We start from the raw sequence: 27956 nt of genomic DNA, 5'->3' as shown, positions 1-27956 counted from the left end.
AGATGAGGAAACTGAGGCAATGGAGTTAAGTGACTTGCCCAGGGTCACACAGCTAGTAAACATCTGAAGCCAGATTTGAACTCATAAAGATGAATCTTCCTGACCCCAGGCCTGGATCTCTGTGCACTATGCTGCCCATTGAAAGTAAACACACGTCAGTGTTTTTAAATCTCATTTTAACTCAGGACTGAAATCTTCTTCCTTATCACAACTTTTTCTGGGCAGAATGAATGAATTTGACTTTTTAAATTGCTTGTTTCTTCTCTGCTTTAGGACTCAAGGAAGCTAATACACATTTCGGATAAGAGAGGAAAATGAAATCAGGATCACAAATAAGGAATGAAATAGAACCCACCAAGATGAGAAAACAAATTACAAATTTCTATTATAGGGCTTGGAAAAGTCAGCATGGCTTAGTAGGATAGACTGCTAGAATTGAGATCAGAAAAACCCAGGGTCAAATCTTGTCTCTGACATTTTCTAATCGTTTAATCTACAAGTGCCTCAGGCAGCCCTTTAGGACTTATCTGCTATGGTCATAGATCTGGAGCAAGAAGGAACCTCAGAGGCTATATTGGAATGCTATTATTTTATAAATGGAAAAGAGAGAGAGGTCCAAGGAACATAAGTTATTTGTCAAAATTCACATGAGTAGTGTTAAATCATACATGGTGAAAGAAATTGCCACACCTTGGATCCCCACTTCTAATGAAATCACAAATAATTCACATAGATATAGCTTAGCAAATCCATGAAGAAATGTCTCATTAAGTTGACAAAAAGGTAAGTGAACAAAAAAAACATAGGTAATTTTTAGGCTGAGAACAATACTTAAATAATAAAGTAGGTAAAGGAGAAGATTTCTAAGGCTCTTTCTACTTCTAAATTCTATAATCCTATGATCTTATGAAAAATGTCAAGTAGTAGCCTTTAAGAATGATGTACATAGTAAAGAGCAAAATGAACAGAACCAAGAGAATATTGTATACAGTAACAGCAATGTAGTTTTAAGAATGACTTTGAATCAATAAGTCATTTTGACTATTATAAATACCCCAGTTAAATATAAAGGACATATGAAGAGAGATACTATCTGCATCCAGAGAAAGAACTGATAAATAGAAGTATGGATAGAATGATTACAAAAGATGATTACATATGAAACTGCAAATCTATTATGTATAACTTGTTGTTTCTTTTAAACATATAATAATTATCACATAAATTTCTTTTTTTCTTTCCCTCCCCCACCTTGCCTTGAAATTGAAATATAAAGTTGTTATAATTTTGACTGAGCAGAAATCTTATTCTGTTAATTTTTTTCATAATGATTTATGGCTTTCCAAACTATTATTTGTTGGCTATTTTCAAAAAACTCAATGATTTAAACATGTCACTTCAAGCAAAATATTGTAACATATTTATGTTAGGGGGCAGAGCCAAGACGGCAGCAGGAAAGCAGGGACTCACTTAGGGTCTCCTCCAAATCCCTACAGGCCCCAGGCCGGGTGGGAGGAATCAAGCCACAGATCAGAGAGGGAATGCAGGGAGCACTTTGCTGGAGCAGAGGTAGGGTTCTCTTGCTTTGCCCTGCTTAGATCTGGGTCGTGATCCTGGTTGGCGGTTCTTGGCGGAGGAGGAGCACTGGTGTGGCAGAGTTTGCTGTGTAGAAGTAGCTCTGAAAACAGCGACACAACACCCCAAAGCTTTGGACAAAGCATTGCCATTCTGAAGCCAACCGTACCCTGACAAAAACCTCAAGCATCAAGTAGTTGGCTGGGAACACAGCCAGACAACAAAAGACTCAGACTATTGAATCTTTTTTTGGTGACAAAGAAGATCAAAACATAGAGCCAGAAGAAGTCCACAAAGTCAAAGAGCCCACATCAAAAGCATCCAAGAAAAATACGAATTGGCCTCAGGCCATGGAAGAGCTCAAAAGGGATTTGGAAAATCAAATAAGAGAAGTAGAGGAAAAATTGGGAAGAGAAATGAGAGTGATGCAAGAAAATCATAAAAACAAGTCAATGACTTGGTAAAGGAGACCCAAAAAAATACTGAAGAAAATAACACCTTAAAAAAATAGACTAACTCAAATGGCAAAAGAGCTCGAAAAAGCCAATGAGGAGAAGAATGCCTTGAAAGGCAGAATTAGTCAAGTGGAAAAGGAGGTCCAAAAGACCATTGAAGAAAATACTACTTTAAAAATTAGAATGGAGCAAGTGGAAGCTAGTGACTTTATGAGAAATCAAGAAATTATAAAACAGAACCAAAAGAATGAAAAATTGGAAGACAATGTGAAATATCTCATGGGAAAAACCACTGACCTGGAGAACAGATCCAGGAGAGAGACTTAAAAATTATTGGACTACCTGAAAGCCATGATAAAAAAAAGAGCCTAGACATCATCTTTCAAGAAATTATCAAGAAAAAGTGCCCTGACATTCTAGAACCAGAGGGTAAAATAGAAATTGATAGAATCCACTGATCACCTCTTGATATATGCAAAGCAGCTTTCTCAGCGTTGATGATTATACAATCAAAATATTGATCAACTCTGAAAAACATCAAAGATGCTCTACATCCTGCAGTATCAAATATTTCACCAAGATTTAATTCTTTATGTAAAAATAAACAAGCACATCCATCTCATCAGTATGCAAATTTACTTTCATCCTTAGTAAATGGCATAAAATGTGTATAACATAAAATTGCTTTAAAATAAATTTCTTTATGATTTATTATCAGTAAATGTTTGATTTGTATACCTATCTTTATATACCTATATATACAAGGTCGAGTAAAAATTTCTCAGATGAAAACAGGTCATGAATGGGAAAAGTTTAAGAAGCCCTGGACTAAAGAACAAATCTTTGGAACACTTAATAACCATATGAAAGACAATGATAATGAAAAAAAAAACATACCAAAATTTCTGTGATGCATCTAAAGCAGTCTTTCTGAGAAAAATGATATCCTAAAAACCTACCAGTTGTGGTTTCTCCTTCATTCTCAAAGAGGACCATGGCATCAGGGAGATTATAACATGACTTGCAATTGACTTTGATCTGCACGAGAGAGGGCTGTGCAAAGTCACCAGCCTCACTTTCTCCTCCAGAGCCATCTGGGTCCAGTGGCCAGATATCAAGCAGGATGACTGGAAACAGCCTAGGATGCATTGGGATCCCCTGGCCCTTTCAGGCTAAGGTTTTTTCAGATTCTCACTTTGAGTGAGGTAACACCCATTCAGTGAATAGGGCTCTTTAAGAAGTGAGTCAAGGGATGGCCCCTTTAATTTAAAAAAAAATCAAACTGGGAGGGGAAGACCCTCAGGGTTGCTGGCCAAAAGAGAAAGAGTCACTATTTACTTTCACTCTGCTCCAGGAGGGCCCAAAAAATAACCATTAAGGAGAGGACAGGACAGGACAGCACAGGACAGGACAGCACAGGAGAAGAGAGGACCTGAGTTGCCCAACTGGAACTGGCCATCTGGGTCCCCATTCAGGCAGCTTTGACTACTTACAGGTTGTGGTTTGTCCTTTGTAATTGACTGTGATTTAAGTGAGGGAGGGCTGAAAAACCTACGGTCGGTCAGTAAATAGAAAAAGAGAGGAATAATGAACTGGGCACACATTTTAAAAATAAGAACCCACAAAATAATGCACTCAAGGTTAGCAGAAAAGAGAAAATATGGAAGATTAAAGGAGAAACAAATAAAAATAAAAACAAAAAGGCTATAGATACGATAAACAAAACTAAAAGCTTGTTCTTCGATGAAAATTAAAATTATTGACAAACTGTCTAATAATATAAAAGATAGAGGTTTCCTTCAAAAATATAAAATACCTAAACTAACAGAATACCAAAAAAGGATCTTATATAATAAAATTTCAGAAAAGGAAATAAAATTAACTGTAAAGAAACAAGGAAAGAAAAAAATTCCCTAGTCTGGTGGATTCCCAGGAGATTTCTACTAAGCCTTTAGAGAACAATTAGTGCTAATACCAAACAAATGATTACCAAAAATTGAGAAAGAAAGCACTCTACCAAACTCGTTTTATGAGACAAATATAGTCCTAATACCTAAGTCAGAGACGACTAAAACAACAAGGAAAACTAAAGATCGTTATCATCCATGAGTATCAATAAAAATATTTTAAATAAAATCCTGTCAGCATTTACCCAAAATATCACTCGTTATGACCAAGTTAGATTTATACTGGGGAGATATAAAAATGTTTCAACATTTAGAAAACATTCAATATATTTAATCGTATTAACAATAAAGCCATTCAACATGACATGATTATCTTGATAGATCAGAAAAAGCCTTTGAAAAGTACACTAATTTATGCTAAAAACCCTACAAAGTACAGGCATAGAAGGACTATTTTTAATAAGCTGAAAACTGTGGAAAACCAAAAGTAATATGCAGGGGAGATACAAAAGAAGTTTTCCCAATAAATAACAGAGTAGAGTAAGGATGCCTGCTTTCACCACTATTATCTAACAAAGTCCTGGAAATGTTAGCAATAGCAATAAGACAAGAGAAAGAAAATAAAGGTGTAAATATAAACAGAAAGTAGTTAAAACTAGTCTTATTTGCTCAAGATATGGTAATTTATTTAAAACACACTAGGGAATTAGCAAGGAAACGAGGCGAGATACTTAATAGCTTGAGCAAAGTTGCAGGATTTAAAATAAACCTATAAATACAACTACATGTCTAAATGACAATAATAATGCAATCTAAGAGGCAATAGTAGAAAAGAAACTCCCATTCAAAATAACTACAAAATTCATAAAATATTTGATGGTTAATTTACCAAAGTAATTCAATACTTGTGTTATATAAAGAGCTCCTTAAACAATTAAAGAACCTGACGAACAGGATGCTCTTAGAAAAACCTGGAAAGACTTGCATGAGCTGATGCAAAGTGAAACGTACTGTGTACAAAGTAACAGCAATATTGTAAGATGATCAGCTGTGAATGACTTAGCTATTCTCAGCAATACAATGATCCAAGACAACTCTGAAAGACTTAAGAAAAGAAATGCTATCTGTCCCCAGAGAAAGAACTGATGGTGTCTGAATACAGATTGAAGCATACTTTTTTTCTTTTCTTTATTTTAAGCATACTTTTTTAAAACTTTCATTATTTTTCTTTAGCTTTTTTGTCCATGTTTTTTTCACAATATGACTATTATAGATATGTTTGCATGACTACACATGTATAACCCATATCTAATTGCTTGCCTTCTCAACGGGGGTGGAAAGTGTGGAAGGAGGAAAAGAGAGAATTTGGAGCTCAAAGTTTTTTTAAAATGTATTTGTTTTTAGGTTACAAAATTCAGTTCCACAAGCTTTTGAATTTTAAATTTTCTCCCCCTCCCTCCTCTTCCCCTAACCTAAGACAGCTTGCAATCTGATATAGGCTCTACATACACATTCACATTAAACATATTTTCACATTAGTCATGTTGCAAAGAAAAATTATAACCAATGGAATGAACCATAAGAAAGAAAAAACAAAACAAAAAAGAGAGAGAACAAATAGTATGCTTGAATCTGCATTCAGACTCTGTAATTCTTTCTCTGGATGTGGATAGGATTTTCCTTCACCAGCCTTTTGGCATTGTCTTAGAACCTTGCATTGCTCAGAAGAGCCAAGTCTATCAAAGTTAGTCATCACACGATGTGGCTGTAACTGTGTACAATGTTCTCCTGGTTCTGCTCCTCTCACTCAGCATCGGTTCATATAGGTCTTTCAAGGTTTTTCTGAAGTCCACCTGCTCATCATTTCTTATAGCACAATAGTATTTCATTACATTCATATACCACAAGTTGTTCAGCCATTTCCCAATTGATGGGCATTCCCTCAATTTCCAGTTCTTTGCCACCACAAAAAGAGCTGCTATAAATGTTTTTGTACATGTAAGTCCTTTCTCATTTATATGATATCTTTGAGATATAGCCCTAGAAGTGGTATTGCTGGGTCAAAGGGTATGCATATTTTTATAGCCCTTTGGGTATAGTTCCAAATTACTCTCCAAAATGGTTGGATCAGTTCACAATACTAACAATGCATTAGTGTTCCAATTTACCCACATCTCTTCCAGCATTTATAATTTTCCTGTTTTGTCATGTTAGCCAATCTGACAGGTGTAATGAGGTACCTCACAGTTATTTTGATTTGCATTTCTCTAATCAATAGTGATTTAGAGCATTTCTCCATATGACTATAGATAGCTTTAATTTCTTGTTCTGAAAACTGCCTGTTCATATCCTCTGACCATTTATCAATTGGGCAATGGCTTGTATTCTTATAAATTTGGCTCAGTTCTCTATATATTTTAGAAATGGGGCCTTTATCAGAGATACTAGTTGTAAAAATTCTTTCCCAGTTTTCTACCTCCCTCCTAATCTTGTTTGCATTGGCTTTTTTTGTACAAAGACTTTATTATTTAATGTAATCAAAATTATACATTTTGCATTTCATAATGTTCTCTATCTTTTGTTTGGTCATTCATAAATTCTTCTATTCCCCATAAATCTGACAGGTAAACTATTCCTTGCTTTCCCAGTTTGCTTATAGTATCAGCCTTTATATCTAAATCATGTACCCATTTTGACTTTATTTTGGTATATGGTGTAAGATATTGGTATATGCCCAGTTTCTACCATACTATTTTCCAGTTTTTGGAACTCAACGTTTTAAAAATGAATGTTAAAAATGGTTTTTACCTGTAACTGGAAGAAAATAAAATGCGAAATAAAGAAAATTATAAAAAAAGAAATAAAGAACTTGAAAACAAAATAAGATTGAATTTTTAAAACAATAAAAATAAAGGGAGGCATTAAATAATCACTTAAATGGAGGAATATTCAGTGTTCATAGGTAGGTCATGCTGATACAATAAAAATGACAATACTACTGTAGTTTCTTTGCAATTTTAATGCTATACCAATGAAACTATCAAAGGCCTGTTTTATAGATCTTGATCAAATAATAACAAAATTTATTGGTTAGAACAAAATATCTAGGATATTAAGGGAAATAATGAAAAGTAGTAGAAATGAAGGGGAAAACAGCTCTTCCAGACCTCAAATTATGTTATAAAGCAACAGTCATCAAAACCATTTGGCACTGAACAAAATTTGTGAAGTAGATCCGTGGAACATACTAGAGGGAAGAGAATCAGAAATAATGGAACTCAATAATTTAATTTTCAATAAGCCCCAAAATATGAGTCATTTTAGAAAGACATCATACTTGATAACAATTGCTGGGAAAACCAGAACACGGTCTTGCAGAAATTAGGTTTAAACCAATTTCTTACATCATATTCTCTGATAAATTCAAAATATATATGCTCCCTGAATATTAAAGACCATTGTCATAAAAAAATTAGAAAAGAAATATTTTGCAGCTATGATTTAGAGATATATTCTTAACCAAAAAAAGGAAAGAGGAAATTACAAAAGATAAAATAAAAATTTTAATTATGTGAAATTGAAAATACATTTTGGATGAGAGACAAAGAAGTTGAATATGAGGGAAACATCTTTATATTGCATTTTTCAAACAAAGGTCTGGTTTGCAAGATATAGAGATGACTAATAAAAATGTATCAGTGGTGTCAAACTCAGAGAGAAATGTGGGCCACTAAACCATAAATAAGGATCTCTGTGGGATTGCCTATTGACTTAGAAAACCTCATATTAATATTATATGCTATTGTATTTTTATTTATTTTGTTAGATATTTTTCAATTATATTTTAAATTGTTTCAAATTATACTCAGGAATGTTGGGCCACATGTTTGACACCTTTGCACATATGACCAAAAGCCATTTCCCAATAGATAGCCAAAATATATGAAAAAAAAATGTTCTCAAAAGATGTTCCACATCACTAATATTAAGCAAATCAAACTACCCAGAAGTTTCACCTCATGCCTAACAAATTGACAAGATGACAAAAGATGTGAATAGTCAATGTAAAAAGGATTGTTAAAAGACTGGCATACTAATTCGTTGTTGATGGAGCTACAAATTAGTACAACAATGATGGAAAACAATTTGGAATTATGCAAATAAATATATTTAAATGTCCATGTTCTTTGACCCATAAACTCCACTGCTAGGAATATACCTCAAATAAACAAATTAACAAACATTTTATTAAATGCTAGTTACCAGGCACCATGCTAAGTGTTGAGAATACAAATACATATGTAAAGAAAGACAGTCCTTGCCCTCAAGGAGTTTATATTTTAATAAGGAAAGACAACACATAAAAGGAAGTTGAAAAGCAAGGAGAAGTAGAAAAGGAAAGGGAAGAGGGGAAGTCACCCAGGGTGAATAAAGGAGTCTGGAGAGTCAGAAGCAGACCCCAGAAAGGAATGAAGATGTTAACTTCACTGATCTGGACACTCCCTTAAGTGAGGTCTCCAAGAGGAACTAGCCAATCACAGTAAAGGACCATAGGATAGGAGGAATCTTCTAGGAAGAGAAGGCTGCTTGAAAGTGGTAGAGAAACAAGTCTATAGAGTCAGAAATGAGCCCATGGAAGAATAAAGGATGTCATGGATAAAAAGAAAAGTCCCAATAGAAACAAAAAATATTCATAGCAGCATTACTGGAAACAAAGGAGATGCTTATCAATTGGAGAACGGATAAACAAATTATGGTACATGTATGTAATGGAATACTACTGTGCCTAAGAAATGACAAATATGATGAATACATCATGGGAAGACTGACATGAAAAGATGAAAAGTGAAGTAAGTAGGGTCAAAAAAACAATGTACAGAATGCCTACAACAATATAAATGGAAGGAACAACAACACAACAACAACAGAGCAATGGAAAAATTAATGTTAAAAAATTATGAAGGATAAACTTGGCCCCAAACCAGAGGTATGAAAAAACACTCTTCCCACTCTTCCACAAACATGGGGAGAGACCGATGTGGAACATTGCATATATTGTCTGATTTTTAGAATTTATTGATTGATTTTGCTGATTTTTTTCCTCGTTTTCTTTTTTCTTTAAAAATATCTTTATTACATGGGATGGCTCCCTGGCAGGTGAGGGGGAAGAGGTATAGAGGAATGTATGTATGTATGTAGGTGATATAAAAACAAAAGGTAACAATCAGCATTTATTTTCTAAAAACAAATCAGAAAGCAAACACAGTACAAAGTTTATCATTATCATGAACAACAATTTATTGAGCATGTACCATATGTGAGGCTTCTCTGCTAGGGATACAAAGAACTGTGTTACACCATCCTTACTTGTCCTGGATCATGGTCTTACAGTCAATTTGGAATAATGAGACAAACATATTAAAAAGAATACAAGGTAGAAGGGGCTAAGGGTTTAATGAATGGTTCAAAAAGTAAGTGGCACAGTAGCTCGAAGGAGGAAATGATGAATGAGAGCAATTTGGTTTGGGAAAGCTTCATGGAGGCTGAAGTTGAGGAAGACTTTGAAAAAAGGACAGTATCTAGAGTAGTGAAGAGGAAGGGCAAAGGCATCCCAAGCAAGGAAACAGTGAGAGCAGACATTTGGAAGTGAGGATACTTCTATTATACTTCTGGAAACGTGGGATTTGTTTTGAGGAAAAGTTCACGTAGAAAAACAGTATGAGAACATGTCAGGGTGATCAGAGCCCTCTGGTTTCCATTGTGCATCATCTTTATACCATTAGAATTTTCCCAAACTAATTTGTATGAAGAAATGAAGTCCTGATTGGAAGCAGATTCATCAGATATGGATGGAATAATGACTATCACAGGCAGTGTATTTCTGAGAACCATTGATCTCACTAGGAAATGTTTCTCAGTTTGTCTGAATTGGTCACCTTGTGGTTAGGATTAAGCAACCACCAAGGAACAAATGGGGTGAATTGTCAAGATGCTAGATCATGTGGCAGAGTTTTACTTGGTGTCAGATCACTGAGGCAGCTCTCCACTCACTGGGGGAAGTACATATATGTATGTATGTGTATGTATATATATACCTATATGTATACACACATACATACATATATACATACATACACATATGTATATGTGTGTGCATGTGTGTACATACCCGCATGTGTGTATATGTATATACACTTAAAATAAGTCTATGTGTGTGTGTGTGTGTGTGTGCACACGCACGTGCGCGTGTATCCCTAGACAAAATGCCTATATGCTCTCTGGCATGGGCCAACCCTGTCTTTAGTAGTCTTTGGATCTAGGCAAATAGACAGCTCACAGAATGAATCACCTTTGTGGATTTAACTATAACAGTTCTACAGCAGTTGAACCCATAAACAGAATTGAAGGAATAATAATTCTGTCTCAAAAAGTAAATAACAACCTCATTCTGGATGGCAGTTCCTGAGTCATTCCTGAAATCATAGGACACTAGCAGTAAGAGTCATGGAACCTTACAATTTGGAGGCAGTAACCAACACAGTGACAACATTCTACCTTGGCCAACTTTTTGCCATCTGCTCTGCCCACCATTGAGTGAGAAAGCATGCCCTAGAGGACCTAACCCTTTAAGCTCTGAAACTTCTTTACTAGAGTGGAGTTTTGCTTGGTGAGAGTATCACATGTCCCAACAAATCTAGTTAGTTGGACCCAGGTATGCCTCACATTGCACCCCAGTCATTTTCTTGCCAATTACGCTACTGCCACTTGCAATCACTCCCCTTGCCACAACTTTCCATCTCTGGAATCATAATCAAACCAAAGGGGTATGTCAATCAACTCCCCTATAGTTTCATTCAACATACCTGTGATTTTTCAAAATAAAACACTTGGGCAGCTTGGTGGCTCAGTGGATAGAGTGCCAGGCCTGGAGTCAGAAATACTCCTCCTCCTTAGTTCAAATCCAGCCTCAGATACTTGCTAGCTATGTGACCCTAGGCAAGTCACTTAACCCTGTTTGTCTCAGTTTCCTCATCTGTAAAATGAGCAGGAGAAAGAAACAGCAAACTATTACAGTATCTTCGCCAAGAAAACCCCACTGTGGTCACGAAGGGTCAGACCTGACTGAACAAATCAAAACTCCCCTCCCTGAATATCTCTCTCCTATATGTATTGTCTCTCCCACTAAACTCGATGACTCTTTGAAGACAAGAATTGTCTCACTTTTATATTTATATCCCCAGAGCTTAGTAGAGAGCTTGGCACATAGTAAATATTTAATGAATTTTTTTTTCATTCATTTATGGTACAATGGAAAGGTCATAGGTCTTGAAATTAGAAAACCCAGCTTTATGTTCTATCTCTTCCCTTTACTGACCATGTGACCTTGGTCCCAACATTTAATCTTTGTGAGCCTCATTTTCCACAAAATGGATTTCATATCTGCTCCACGTATCTTATAGGGTTATTGCAAAAAATAGACTAGACAATACATGTGAATGAAAGAGGTTGGGTAAGATATCAAGCACCATACAAATGTAAGATATTAGCATTAGTCTTTGGAAAATTATCATCCTGTATATGAGGTGGCCCCCTAGAATACTTATGAATATGTATTCATTATATATTTATTATAAATATCATAGATTCATTACATGTTATATAAGATGTGCCCCCCAGGAAAAATATATTTACTATATATGTACATCATATATTATATATTTATTATAAATATTATATATTCATTATATAAGAGGTAGCCCCCTAGAGAAAATGTATATCTAATATCTACAGAGAGGCGAAAGGGGAGAGAGAAAGGGGGGGGGCGGTGTGGTTAAGTGTTTTGGTGAGGCACATAGCATCATACCATTGTAAGAAATTAGAATTAGTGTTTGGAAAATAATCATCCTGCAAATGAGGTTGCTCCCTTTTAAGAGTTTATGGTGTAGTAGATGTCAGCTGAAAATGGAAAACAGACGGAGGAACAGACATTGAGAGGACTGTTACCATTTCCTAAAGCAGTTTAAATAATGTGAATCAATTGCCATAGCAAAGAGGCCAAAAAAGCCTAAAAACCATATCATCCAACAAATACTTAATCTCCTTGCCAACCACCAAGACATAGAAGCCTAGAGCAACACTGATTTAGAATATAAACTTAGTTGAATGTAAACTTCCTAGAATATAAACTAAACTTTACCGTAAAATCTTACAGAGGAGATTCAGTGGGAAATTGTATGTGGTATCACCTTATAAAACAACGAGAAACAACAGAGGGAAAAATAAAAATGAAGAAAGCCTGGCAAGAGGCCCATGAAACTGGAATGAGGACGACAAGCACAAAAGTTGAAAAGTGTGATTAGAGATATTTTTTAACATGCTTTTTTTCTTTTTTACCATCAAGGACAATGGGCTTGCAACATCTGAACTTGAGCATTAGTCTTGCAGGTGCTGCTTGAGGATCTAGAAAAGGCACTGAAGATAATAAACAGGAAAAATAACTGATATAGACTAAGTATACATACATATGTATACATATATACATACATACACACACATATGTATACACACAAAAAGAGTGTCATGTTAGAAGCAACAAAACTTTGAAGGCTGTAAAGGATTGATTTATATGACATCTGAGAGAGGGAAGGATATCCAAAGAATGAGGGAAAATATTACATAATATATTATTTTTTTTAAAAGGTGGCCAAGAGAATTTTAATAGCTGTCAACCCATATGCCTGCTTGCTTATCTCAAAAAAATAAAACTTTATGAAAATAATCTGTATATACAACAGGAGAAGCCTTGACAAATGTATAAGAAGAAAAAAGTCAGGCCTTCTCAAATGATATTCTGAAAGAAATAACATATTTATGTCACACAACTGACTGGAGGGTGAAGAAAATAAAAGATTATACTGAGCTTGTTTGTTGATGATAAAAAAAAATTGTTTTGGTAACGTAAAATGGTGTCTCCCCAATTCCTAGGCATACAAGATTCTTTGAAAGATTGTAGCAATAATTTGGCTAACAGCTGCTGTGGGGGTGAAAGACCAAAACAAGCCCAACAACAAGGATGCTGCCAGCACAAGTTCTTTTGATCTGCTTTACTAAGGAAAGCAATGTTAAGGGGTTAACAATCTTATTTCAATACAACAGACAAATATCATTCACTTAGTTCAGGGGATAAAGCCAGCACCCTGAACTTCAGAGCAAATACAAACAATTTACAAACATACATCATAAACAGACCAAATGCAATTCATGGTTACCAAGAAACCATCAACATCTGGGTGAGCCAGGAGGCTCTTAGAACAGCTGCCCAGAGTCCTGCACCTCCAGGAGTGAGAGCCTCAAGCAAATAGCTCTGTTCTCTCTTTTTATACACTCTTTAGCCACCACCAAACATCATCTGAGCAATGAGAATTCAGGCTCCTACTATTGGCTCTGGTCTTAGCAATTCCCCTTAGGACGCTGAGGGCTTCACACCCACGTAGGCTTAGCACCCAGTAGTTATGGGCTTGGGCCTGGGACTTTCACCTAGTAAGGCTCAATCAAAGATGCTTAATTAATTTATCATTCTAAAACAGTAAAAAAGTCCCAACCTAATTGATATTACAAAGATCTAACAATAGAGAACATTTTATGATCCTCTATCATTATCTAGCAAGGAATGAACAGGGAAACATATGCTCATCAGGGGTGTTTGTCCCCCACCATAAAGCATTTTCAAAACCAAATGCAAATAAAAGAGTTTTCCCTATAGATGGTGAGGTCCTCCAAATGATTCTGACTTAAAATAGACTTAATCCTAGCCTGTAGCACTCTAGAGGAAGCTAGAGCCGAGAAGTTAAACAATTTACCCCAAAATCACTGAATGACGACAGGATTTGATCCCAGGTCCTCTGCAACCAAATTAGGCCTTCTTTTGTTGGTGGCTCATGGACATAGTTTGGACCACCTGACTTTGTCAAGGAAAGGCTTTCTAGTTACTATATTTTTTTAAATCCCCAATTAAACAGCAAAATAGAAATCCTGAAAATCAAAGGAAACATATTTTATCAAATGGGAGATCTAATAGATGTATCTAAAAACTGAACTATAGTAGGTAATAGCATGGAAAAGCTTGGTGCCCATGAAATCGACGGAGACTCCCAGCAGAAACAATGTGATGCCTAATGGAAACACCATACCAAACAGAGAGATGATAAACTGTGAGAAAAGAAGAGTATGGTGTCTCGCTTTGCTCCCACAGAAGCTATCCATATAGCTGAGTTAAAAGTTTACCTACCAAGACAATGGCCATCCTGGTGTTAGGGAAGCTAGAGGGGCTAAACTGGTTAAACCAGTTCAAGCTTATCATGTCAGTTCAAGGGTCAGGTCCTGGTCAAGTGTCCAGCTCTAGTAATCTGTATAATTTGCATATCTTAAAGAAGGAAGGTAGGGAAATAAACAATGTAGATTAATCCTAACTCAGACAAGGAAAATAGAACTAATTAACTTCACTTTTGCTTCTGTATCCTTACTATCCTACATATGTAAACTGTATAAGTTAAGAAAAGTACATAGAAAAGTAAAGAATGTAAACTAACTCTAAGTCAAACAAGGGTGGAGGAACTGGTTGCCCTCACTCCTGCTTTTGTATCAATGTGAGTGTTCCTAGTGAGCACTGCACCTATTCTCTTGTGAGGAGTGTAATAAATGCCTTCTTCTGCCCACTCTGGTCCTCAGTTCTTTGGGTGAGAATAGGCAAATCACACGGATCTTCCTAAGGTCATGCTACCAGGAAAACAATGAGCTGCAGAAGCACCTCTTGGGCTTACTTTGTGACCCTGCCTTGGGGACTCCTATGATCCCCACAGCAGTGTTAAGAGGGCTACCACTTGGGTCTTCCTCAGGGAACCCTGTGGTCGCCACAGCCTTCTTAAGGGGCCATCACTTGGGTCTTCCAGCCCTGTCTTGGGAGCCCTGTGATCTTTACCACAGTCCTAAGGGGCCATTACTTGGGCCTTCTTCAGGATCTAATCAACCCTGCCTAGGAAGCCCTGTGATCCCCACAAATTAGGTGGGCAGCAGCTACCACTTGGTCTTCCTCAGGGAGTCTTGTGGTCTGCACAGCCTTCCTTAAGGGTTATCACTTGGGTCTTTTTCAGGGTCCGACCCTAGCAAGTCTTGTGATCCCCACAACCATATACTAAGAGGCCGTAACATGGCTCTTCCTCAGGGTCTGACTCTGCCTAGGGAGGTCCTATGATCCCCACAGACTAAGGGACCATTACATGGTTCTTCCTCATGGTTTGGCCCTGCCCAGGAAACCCTGTGATCCCCACAACTGTGTTTCTCACATAAACCCAGGAGAGAGAAGACACATAAGTATTCAGCAGAGAGCTTCAAGATAAAATCACCAAGTTCAGGAGAGGTAGAGCCAAGATGGACAAGTAGCAGGAAGAAGTACAGGGAGCTACACACACAGTCACAGACACACACAGAGTCACAGACACACACACAGACACACACACACACCCTTACAGATAGAGGACTTATGATAAAACATGTTACTCACCTCCTGATACAGAGGCAAAGGACTCAGTGCAGAATGAGACATTTTTTTGGACATAGACAATGTGGAAATTTGTTTCGCTTGAATATAACATAGTCAATATAACAGAGATTTTGTTTTTCTTTCTCAATGAGGGGGCAGCAGGGGGAAGGCAAGAAGACAGATATTTGCTTATTGAATAGTAATATTTAATTTAAAAACTAAAAGCGATGACAGAGAACATTAGCAGTCCTATAGCACCAGAGGTATGAATTTGTTGAACATAACATGTGTGCTCGCCAGGTATGTGGCCTCCACACATGCTCTGCCCACATGTGCTCCTTATGGAATTATCCTCTATGTATGTTGCCTGGTCACATATTCTTTTCATCTTCTCCTATTATTGGATTATTGGTGTGTAAGAATGTACCTCATGTATGTATGGAGATAGGAGGATTCTTTATCATTTTATTCACCATACTCTTCAGTGAAACATCTCATTTCAACTCATGTGTCCTCTAACTGGCTGATAAAAATCACAGATTGCCTCAAACTCATAAAATTTACAAAGATGAAAAAATGGTTGAATGTTTAATAAGCTAAGAAATTCAAAGTAATTATGATATATTTCAAAAAAACCCATTCAACTTAATCAAGAAGCACAAAGGGTTATACTACAATACACTTAATGTAGTGTTTAATATAGTGCTTTTCCTGCTCATGAAGGGAAGCTCCCAATATGGGAGTTGTGTACACTATTGGCAGTTTCAGGTCACAGTAAGTAATAAAAGTATCCGCCCGAACAGGGTCTCATCCTTCATTTAGCATTTCTTCTGTAGACAGAAATTAATAGAATAGTGACATTTCAAATTGTGACATGAAGTACAGCACTCATACAAGGGACTGACAAAGAAATAGAACAGTCATAACAAAGGAAGAGGCTTTCTAGTCACTACCTTTTAGTAGATGGGACCAGAGATCCAAAAGATAGCCTTAAATGGCCATTATAATACAAGCATTCAGCAGAATCAACGGGAGCCAGTAGTACCCAGAATAGTAAAATAGAGAGTGGTATGATTACATGCCCAGAGGACATGGGCAGCCTTATAGCATCGGAGGTACAAGTTACCTTGGCTATGAGTGTTCCCTAAGCCTTTTCTTCTCTAGGCTAATCATCTCCAATTCCTTCAGTTGATCCTCACCTACCAGTCTCCAATTAACTCACAATTCTGGTCTTCCTCTTCTGGACATGCTCCATTTAATCAATTTTGTCAATGTCTTTCCCAGAATGTGGAACAGAACTGAACGCAACATTAATTTCCTAGCCTGGAAAATAGGGAATCACAGCACAGAAGGTGTGGCCTGACTAGGGCAGAATACTGCAAGCCTCTCACAATTTCTTCACATGGAGCTTTAGACTCCAGATCAAAATTTCTCCACACCTTTTGATTTCTATGTAATTCCCTATTTTCCAGGCTAAGAAATTAAGGTTTCTCAGTTTAAAAATGAAGAAAATAATTACATGAATGTCTGAACTTCTAGAGTGTTTTATAACAAAAAGTGTACCCATTTTGAAAATCTAAAAGTCTTCCCCTCCCTCCTCCTTTCTTGTCTCCAAAGAGCTGTTTAAATAAATTAATTAACACTTTGCCTCTCAGAACTCCATTAAAAATGGAAGTTAGGTTTACATAATAATAGGTGGTTTGAATGTTGTGTACTCCTCATCATTTGGTACATTTGTATGAAGCTAAAGGATATCTTTTTAAAGTGACCTGATTTCTAAAGCCTTGTTCATTCCTTTGCCCATGAGGCAATCCTTTAGAATTCCTTAGGAAAATAATTTTTTATTTAAAAAAATTTGTTTTGAATTTTAAAAATAAAAACAGACATAACCAATGCAAAATGGCTTTTAAAAGTCTGGAGAATTCAGCAGAGTTTTAAAGGTCAATCAATCAACGGGCAAGCATTTATTAGGTACTTACTATGTGCCAGGCACTGTGCAAAGTGCTGAGGATACAAATACAGAGAATCAAATAATCCCTATTCACAAGGAGTTTATATCCTAATGTAGAAAGAACAAGAACACATATACATATATACAGACTAAATACAGAATATCCCCAAAATCTTACTACAGTTTTAAGCTTAAGACTTCTGGGACATCTTGTATAAGAGAATAAATACAAACAAATTCAAGGTAGTTACGGAGGGAGCCACTAATAATTTGGGGTTCAGGAAAGGCTTCATCTAGAAGGTTATGCTTGAGTTTTGTATTGTAGGAAGAGAGGGATTCTTTATAGCAGGAGGTAAAGAGGGAGTGTGTTCCACAAAGGAGAGACAGCCCGTCCAAGGGCATGGACATGAGAGATGGAGGGTCCTGTGTAAGAAACAGAGAGAAGGCCAGTTTGGCTCCATTGCAGAATATGGAAGGGTAACATAAAATGAAATTTCAAAGACAGATTGGGTCCAGGATGTGAACAGCTTTAAAAGCAAAACAGAGGAGTTTTATTTTATTCTATTGATAGTAGGAAGCCATTAGAGTAGAAAGATGGGAACTGAGGAGAGATTTCAGGTAGGGAGACCAATTAGGAAGCTGTTGCAATAAGCTAGGTAAGAGGTGATGAGGGTCTGAACTAAACTGGTGCCAGTAACAAGTCACTCTGATGCTCTCAACAAAATACCCACTGACCGTCACCATGTCCTGTTATCCCTGACTCTATGTATATCTACATGTCTTTGCATCCATCTGACCACGTCTGTTTTCCCTGATTTTGCATATACTTCAGTGTCACTAATGTCACTCACTCTTTTTCTTTTTTGTAATTGGCTTAAATATAGAAATAATGTGTATTTTGTGTTGTTTCTTATGCTTGTTGGATAGAAGCTTGTGTTTTTAGTTTTTAAAACCAGGTGAGTAGAATGGTTTATATTGCTTTTCTCTCTAAAACAGAACTAAATTGGGTTTACTTTTTCTTTTGTGGACCTGCACTGATGTTTGTCTCCACTGATGTTTGTGCAAGTGGTCTCCAGCAGAAAAATTGGTTCCCTGCTTCTGCTTCACAAAATGTATCTGTACGTGAAAACTTAGTGTGTAGAATAATGGTTTCTATTTAATGGAATTACATGCTGATTTTGTTCCAAAAACTGAATAATGCTTTTTGTAAAGTGAATATAAAAGCTATCATTTATATTGTGCTTTAAGGTTTGCAAAGTGCTTTTTAAAATCTGACCTCATTTTATCTTCACAGGAGTCCTTGGCGGGAGGTGCTATTATTGTCATCATCACTTTACAGATGGACAAACTAAGACAGAGGTTGCTTGCCCAGAGTCACACACAAGTGTCAGAAGCTAAGTCTAGGTCTAATGCCCTAACCACTGAGCCACCTAGCTAAAGACAAATGACTGCTGTTTTATTTGGTTTGTAAACCACATACTCATGTACTGGATTTTTTTAAGTGAAACATGTCCAACTGTTATATGAATCAGCAAGAATAATTACAGGGACAATGACAATCACCAAACCTAGTCATATAGCATAAAAATGAAGCACTGTTTATTTTTAGATGATATTAATTTGATGTTCATGCACAAACTATTCAGAAGACAACCTGCATGGTGAAGGGATTAGAAACCATTTATTTTTATAAATGGTACTTTCTTTTGTGGTTTTTTTGTTTGGCTGGTTTTTTTTGGAGAGGGAAAGGTAGGGCAATTGGAGTTAAGTGACTTGCCCAAGGTCACACAGCTAGTAAGTGTGTCAAGTGTCTGAGTCTGGATTTGAACTCACGTCCTCCTGACTCCGAGGCTGGTGCTCTAATCACTGTGCCACCTAGCTGCCCCATAGATGGTATTTTTTTTAAATGTTTAAATGGAAGCCTTGGAAATAGGATGGAATCCTAGGATCTCAGTGTATGAAGGAATTTGAATCCATCTAAACTAACCCATGCCCGAACTAGAATTCCCTAGATAAAATGGTGCTATCAAGTTGTTATCCAGCCTCCAGCTGAAATCTCCCAGTGATAAGGAGAGCTCACTACCTTCCAAGGCAGCCCCATTCCATTTGGAAACATCTCAGATTACTAGCAAGCCTTGCCCCCCATCAAGCCAAAATCTGCCTCTCTCTATCTTCCACTCACCGATGCTACGTGGAATCATAATCAGTACAATACAATACATTTCCAGCTATTATACACAAGGCATTTTAAGATTATAAGATTAACCCCATGAAGGATATCATGCTATTATCATTATTATTATTTTACAGATTTGGAAACTGAAGTTCAGATGGTTTCATTGACTTGCCCCTGTTCAGCAAGCTCGTTAAGTACTGAAGCTTCTGGAACTCAGGTCTCCTCTTTCCAAGACTGTTTTTCTTTTAACTATACAATTTTGCCTTTTATCTCCTTCTTGTTGTTCAGTCATTTCAGACTTTTCATGATCTCGTTTGGGGTTTTCATGGCAAAGTTATTAGAGTGGTTTGCCATTTCCTTATCCAGCTCATTTTACAGATGAGGAAACTGAGGCAAACAAGGTTAAGTGGAGTAAGTGTCTGAGGAAGGATTTGAACTGAGGAAGATGGGTCTTCCTAACTCCAGACCTGGCACTCTATCCATCTAGCCACCCCGTCTTCTGGGTGTGTCTCTCCTGTGCATCAGGCCTTCAAGCACTTAACCAACAACTTTCATTTCTTTTGGATGTTTTCTTCAGGCTCAACATTCAAAGTTCCTTCCACCAACGCTAAGAACAGAACATGGTTTCTAATCTCCTCAACACGCAGGATGCCTCTTCTGAACAGCTTGTTAATGTCCTTCCTATAATGTTTCACCCAGAACCAAACATAGCTTTTTTGATGTGATCTGATCAGGACTGAATATCACAGGACTATAACCTCTCTCTTTCTGAACCGTTCAGTTCAAGGTCCCAAATTCATGTCATGCTCACAGTTCACTAAAACCCCCAGGTCCTTTTCCCATAAACTATTCATGCTACAAAGGAAAGAATGATGGATCTGTAATCAGAAGAGCTGGGTTCAAATTCCAGCTCTGATTCTTTTACTCCCTTTGACTTTGGGTGAGTCATTCAACTTCTCTGGGCCTCAGGTCCCTCAAATGTAAAATGAGGGGCCTAGATTAGATGACCTCTATGGATTTTTCCCACTTTAAATCTATGACCCTACAATTCTAGCTACATTTCCGCCATCATGAGATTGGCCGGTTTATTTGTTGAACCAAAGTGTAGGACTTTAGAAGTACAAAAATTGTCCTTTTGGCAGGCAGTATGAAGAGAAGCCGAAAGTAATCATTTTAATATCTTTGACACAGAACACAGTCCCTCAGATATTTACAGATTGTCTGCTCTCCGTGTTACAAGGTCTGTAAAGCAGGACGATCCATTGCGCCTTGCTCTGCCCAGATGTTTATTCATGTAACAACATTTCCCAGCAAAATATAATTCAGCAACACCATCCTGAGACCCCAGAAATGGACATGCTATGGTTTTTAATATGAAAGCCAGTATAACTAGAATTAAAACAAATTTATGGCAAATAAATTAAAACATTTATATTTTAACATCTACAGACTTTATTAGGTGTTCCTTATACAGTCATCTGGTATGTTTAAAGAGTGAGCAATCATATAAAAGGAAATATGGTCATAACTGATTGAAGTAATAAAATCCTGAAACTAAATAACATCTCATAATTCATTACACAGCATATATTAGATTTCATTACATCAGTATATGACTTAGTAGTAAATTCTCCTGGTGGTCATAAACCTCTAAGGTGTTGTCATCCTGAAAAATGAAGGAGGAGGGATTTAGCAGGGTATCAGATGGTCCCAGCTTGAAAGAGTCTGGGTTGCATTCATTCTAAAGTTGTGTTGTATCACCACCTGGTGGCCACATTAAGTACTACATTTTGGTAAATGTATAGCGTTCAGGGGGCTGTATCATTCTTCACATTTTACTTTTATTTTCAACTCTGATTCTGAGTTCTCAAAAAAGTATTGTTTTTACCCAATGATCCCACTACTGGTAATATGCCCTCAAAATGTTATCATAAAAAGGCTATGTGTTTAAGGATGTATATATTCAATTCTAAAAGCATTTAGGGGAAGGAAGAAGGGAATGTACCAAGCATTGTGCTATGCATTTTTAAAATATTATCTCATTTTATCTACACAACAACTGTGCAAGGTATCTCCTATTATTATCCCCATTTTACAGTTGAGAAAACTGACATAGATAGAGGTTAATTGACTTGCCCAGGGTCACACTGCTAGGAGGTGTCTGAAGCCAGGTTGGTTATTCAAGTTTTCCTGACTCTAGGCTCACCCCTGTATCCACTGTACCACCTGCTGCTTCTATTCTATTACTATTATTAGTTACCAGGTTCACAGCCAAGATATCTTCAATTTCTTATTCTCACCTACTATTCCATCAGTTACCTAGTTCTGTTTATTCTACTTTCATAATACCCTCACATGTGTCCCCTTCTCTTCTCTGACTCTGCCACCCGCACCCCATTCCCTCATCACCTTTTACCTGGGCGATTGCAGTAGCTGTCTGATTGGTCACCATGCTTCAAGTCTCTCTCTAATCCAGATTATCTTCTGTTTAGCTACCAAAGTGATCTTCCTAAAGTGTAGGTCTGACCATTTCAACTCCCTACTCAGTAGAGTCCAGTGGCTTCCTACCTCCTCCAGGATCAAATATAAAATCCTCTACTGGGCTTTTAAACCCCTTCAAAACCTGGCCATTTCCTGCTTTTACAGTCTTCTTACACCTTACACCTCCAATATATTCTGTGATCCAGTGATTCTGGCCTCCTTGCTTATTTATTGAACAGGACACTCCATCTCCTCTACTCACTCCATGCATTTTTCACTGGCTTCCCTAACTTCCTTCAAGTCCCAGCTAAAATCTCATCTTCTGCAAGAAACCTTTCCTGGGCTCCCTCAATGCCAGTGTCTTCCCTCTGGAATTGTCTCCAATTTATCCTGTATATATCTTGTTTGACATCGTTAATCGCATGTTGTCTCCTCCCATTAGACCACTAGCTCCTTGTAAGTATGGATGGTTTTTGCTTTTATATTCCCCAGCACTTACCACAGTGCTGGCAAATAGAAGGTACTTAATAAATACTTGTTGGCTTGACTAATACAGTGTATTCATATTTAATTAGTTTAATGGCATTGTAGCATGTAGCATTGACATTAGTATATTTAATTTACATTAGTATAATTAAAGTTTGTTTCATCATGCACCAATTTTTGGATATTTGAATGTTTTTAGATCTTTGAAACTGAAACAATGCAGACATAGAGATATTTGGAGGCCCTCAAAAAGAGTCTGGATGATCACTTGGCAGGGATCCCTTTCAAATATGATGTTCTGTTATTTATTTTATTCATTCATTCATTTATTTATTTTACTATACTAATACAAACTGTATTTATCTGATGAGGTCCAGCCTTGCCAATGCTCTATGTCCTAAGACCTAAAAGATTCTAGGAGTCCTAGCTCCTAAAAGATGGGAGGAGGAGTAGGCTTGTTAAGCAATAATGCAGAGAAACTTTCTATGTCTACCTAAGGATAGTGTCAAGGGAGTGTGAAAAAGAGTGATCTTAAGAGTGACCTGAACCACCTTACTTACAGTCTGGCAGAGAAGATACGAGATGTGCACAAATAAATGTAAAGTGCCACAAGAGAGATACAAACAAAGCAAGGGAAAGAGAAAAGCAAAATAATGAAGGCAGAAAAAACACAAGAGAACTAAAATTCAAGAAAACTAGATTTGGGCCACTGTTTTGCTTCTGTGGGCAGTGGGTGGTGCAGTGAATAGAGTGCCACGCCTGAAGTCAGGAAGTTTAAAACTGGCCTCAGACACTTACTGTGTGACCCTGACCAGGTTTCTTCACCCTGTTTGCCTCAGTTTCCTCATCTGTAAAATGAGCTGGGGAAGGAAATGGCAAACCACTCCAGTATCTTTGCCAAGAAAACCCCAAATGGGGTCACAGAAAGTCAGACACAACTGAAAATGAGTGAACAACAATCTGCCTCTAAAAATCATGTGACTTTGGACAAATCACTTCAATTCCACATGCCTTAGTTTTCTCATCTACAAAATAAAGGGGCTGGACTGGATAATCTCTTATACAAACTCTCCTCCCTTGATTTCTTGGACTGCTTCTTCATGTTTTTTCTTCTCTCTCTCTGCTTCTCAGTTTCCTTTGCTGGATTATCATCATACTCTACTCCTAAGTATAAATGTCCCCCAATGCTTAGTACTACTAGACTGCCTTCTCTTTACTCTATTTATTGCCTGTTTGAAAGACCACATCTTCTCCCATGTGTTAATTTTCCACCTCTACACAGCAGATGTCAAATCTACATCAGCACCAGCATCAATGAGGAATTGGAAGGGATCTTAGAGATCATCTACTCCAACTCTTTCATTTTATAGATGAGGAAACAGAGATACAAAGAGATTAACTGACTTGTCCTAGCTTATACAGAGAGTAAGAGCCTGGCAAGGATTTGAAACCAGGTCTTCTGGGTTCACATCTATCATTCTTTTCATTATATGTACGACTGCTTGCTTGCTTGACATCTCTACCTAGCTTGTTCCACTGGTACCTCAAACTTAACATGCCTAAAAACTTTAACTCATCATTTCCCGTAACCTTCCCCCTTCTCAATGATCCCTAAACCCAATTCACTCTGGAGCTCATAGATTGGACAATAGGTGCCTGCCCTCTTAGCACAAAGTGAATGTAAATACTAAATTGTAATTGCTTCTCTTTTGGGCAGGAACCTTGAGAGTCTTCCTCTCCCAGTTTGATTTTTTTTTTGAGTTTTGATTAAAGGGTCCATCTCTTGATTAACTTCTTAAAGAGGCCTGTTCACTGAATGGGGGTTACCTCACTCAAAGTGAGAACCTGAAAAGACCTTAGCCTGAAAGGGCCAGGGTCTCCCAATGCATCCTGGGCCATCTCCAGTCGTCCTGGTGAATATCAAGGCACTGGACCCAGATGTCTCTGGAGGAGAAAGTGAGGCTGGTAACTTGCACAGCTCTCCCTCACTCAAATCAAAGTCAACTGCAAGACATGTCATCATTACCCTGACGTCATGGTCTTCGAGAACAAGGACAAACAGACAATTTTTAAGGAGAGTACCACCAACCTCCTAGTAACCCAGTTTTGTAGTCTTAAAGTCATTTTAAGTCTTCCCTCTTCCTCACTCCTTCCTATATGCCATGTAATATTTAAATTTGTAATTCCGAGTGTGGATTAGGTAGATCAAAATGAGAAAAATTAACTGACTGAAATAGTTAAGCAGAGAATGGGGGTAGGATTGGGGAAATCCTATAAATACTTTGAGCAAGGCCAGGAATCTTTAGAGGAAAATGTCATTAACTTCATGCTTATGTAGGTTGGCACAAGAGCTGAACCTAAGAAACCTTGGAAACAATTTAGTTCAGAAAGCATGGTAAGGTTCTTCAATTATGTCCAACTTTGAGATTTTAGTAGAAAGAAAGCCAGGACATCCTGGCTGCTGAGGAAGATAATGTACTAAGTTCAGTGACCTTTTCATGTACCTTTCTGGTGTGGAAGTCTTCCTCAAAACCTTGAGGGTAAACTAAGACTTCCATTCTACCCTTATCATACCATACCCCAGGCCTGTATATGTTAGAGAGGGCATGCTGCAGAGTTTTGCATTAACTTCAACAGTCACTCAGAATAAATGAAGTTGTGTTAAACCTTTGTCTTATCTAGCCTCCATCTTTACAACAATGGAAGCAGTAAAGATATAAATTTAAAAGGAATAAAAGTAAAAAAAAATACAGAAAAAAATTGCCAAATCTCATTTATTCTTTCTCCACAATATCTCTTCTATATGTCTCCTTCTCTCCCTTCAACACTGTAGTTCAGGCCCTTAATCTTCTTTCATCTGGACTACTACCATGACCTCTAGACTAGCTCTCCAGCCCTGGACTTACTTACATTATTTCTTTCCATTCATTCCATATTACAATTTCAACATGTCCTATTCACATTTGTACAAACTGTCCCTTGTGCCCAGAAAGTACTCTTTTCTCATCTAGGCCCTTTCAGATTCCTGGTCTTATTTCAAGTCTAACTTGGGGTGGCCCCTTCTCTGGGGAGCTTTCCGGGATCCTCAGCTGAGTTGTTCTTCCTCTCCTCAAATGAACCTAGAACAATGTGATTTTTAAAGCCCTTCACAACCTAGTTCCAACCTCTTTCCAGTCTCATTCTACATTACTACCCTTCCTGTTGTCAATCAATAGGCATTTATTAAGCACTTACTAAATGCCAGGCACCGTACTAAGTACTGGGAATAGACATTCAAGCAGTCAGTCTCTGACTTCAAAGTGCTTAGATTCTAATGGGTAAAGACCAATGATCTCTTCATTTCTCACCAGGTTGCATGTCAGACTTCTTCATTCTGCCTTGGTGCTGGGTATCCTAGGTCAATTCCCTCTCCCCCCCACCCCCGCTCAACTCTTTTAGCTTCCTTTTATATGTTGTCCTTAAATGAAGTTCTGGGAGATACCATCCAATCAGAGCTAGGGGCCTCTGGGGCAAGGGTATGATGGAGAGGTATGAAGGAATGTAGCTTGGTGGGAAATGAGAGCATTCATTCCTTCACTCTACTGTCCGTCAGACTGACCTCCTTAGTGTTATTCATACAAAGCACTCCATCTCCCATCTCCAGGCATTTGTTCTGGCTGTTTCCTATGCCTGGAATACTCTTCCTTCTTACCTCATAGACTCTCTCATTTCCTTAAAGACTCTGCTCTAGCTTCACAACTTTTACAGGAAGTCTTTCTTGATCTCCTCATTGCTTTCTCTCCCTCCCCCAACCCCCAAAATATTAGGGCTTGCCCTCCCTCAATACCTTGTAATTATTCTGTATATGCTCATATACATATATATGCACATATATTTGTGTATATATATATATATATATATCCATGTACACACACACACACACACACACACACACACACACACACACGTACTGTCTTCCTTCAATAGAATATAAGCTCTTTCAGGACAGGAACTACTTAATTTTTTTTTCCACATACCCAGCACTTATCACAGAGTAGGACCAGAATTTAAGAATACCTCAAAGGACCAAGCAAATATTTATATCAATTGACATACCTGGTCCTTCTATAAGTAGATGCTTGCATACTCTCTTGATCCTCTCCTTTATTCCCTTCATTTTCTGTATTATCTGAATATTATTTGTATTAATATTTTGTATTCTCTGTATATATCACATTTTTTACAAAAATTTTTTAATATTTTATTTTTGCCCAGTTACACATAAAAATAAGTTTTAACATTTGTTTTCAAAACTTTGCATTCCAAATTCTCTCCCTTCCTCCTTCTCCAACCCCCCTCATTTAGAAGGCAAGCAATTTGATAAAGGTTTATACATGCGTCACCATACAAAACATTTTCATAATAGCTATGTTTCGAAAGAAAACATAGACACCACCCCCCTAAAAAAACTCAAGAAAAATAAAGTAAAAAAAGTATGCTTCAATTTGTATTCAGACACTATCAGTTCTTTTTCTGGAGATGGATAGCATTTTTCATCCTAAGTCCTTTAGAGTTGTCTTGGATCATTGCATTGCTGAAAATAGCTTAGTCATTCACGGCTGGTCATCTTACAATATTGCTGTTACTTTGTACACAGTACGTTGCATTTTGCATCAGGTCATGTAAGACTTTCCAGGTTTTTCTGAGAGCATCCTGCTCAGCATTTCTTATGCTTATAGCACAATAATATTCCATCATAATCACATACCACAATTTGTTCAACTATTCTCCAATTGATGGACATCCCCTCAATTTCCAATTCTTTGCCACCAGAAAAGAGTCGCTATAAATATTTTTGTACATGTAGGCTCTTTTCTTTTTTGTTTTTTATCTCTTTTGGGACATAGACCTAGTAGTGGTATTGCTAGGTAAAAGGGTATGCATGGTTTTATGGCCCTTTGGGCATAGTTCCAAATTGCTCTAAAGAATGGTTGAATCAATTCACAACTCCACAAACAGTGTATTAATGTCTTATTTTTCCCACATCCCCTCCACCATTTCTCATTTTACTTTTCTGTCCTATTAGTCAATCTAATAGGTATGGGGTAGTACCTCAGAATTGTTTTAGTTTTCATTTTTCCAATAAATAGTGAGTTAGAGCATTTTTATATGGCTATAGATAGCTTTGATTACTTCATCTGAAAACTGTTCCTATCTTTTGATCATTTATCAATTGGGGAATGGTTCTCATTTTTACAAATTTGACTCAGTTTTCTATATGTTTGAGTAATGAGACCTTTGTCAGAGAAACTTGCTTCAAATTGTTTTTCACAGTTACTACTGCTAACTGTATTTCCCTCCATCCTACACCCCCCCAATTTTTTCTATTCTCTCTCTCCTTTCACCC

Source organism: Trichosurus vulpecula, chromosome 1, assembly GCF_011100635.1.
Source record: "Trichosurus vulpecula isolate mTriVul1 chromosome 1, mTriVul1.pri, whole genome shotgun sequence".
Classification (NCBI taxonomy): Eukaryota; Metazoa; Chordata; class Mammalia; order Diprotodontia; family Phalangeridae; genus Trichosurus; species Trichosurus vulpecula.
This window is presented reverse-complemented; position numbering follows the sequence as displayed.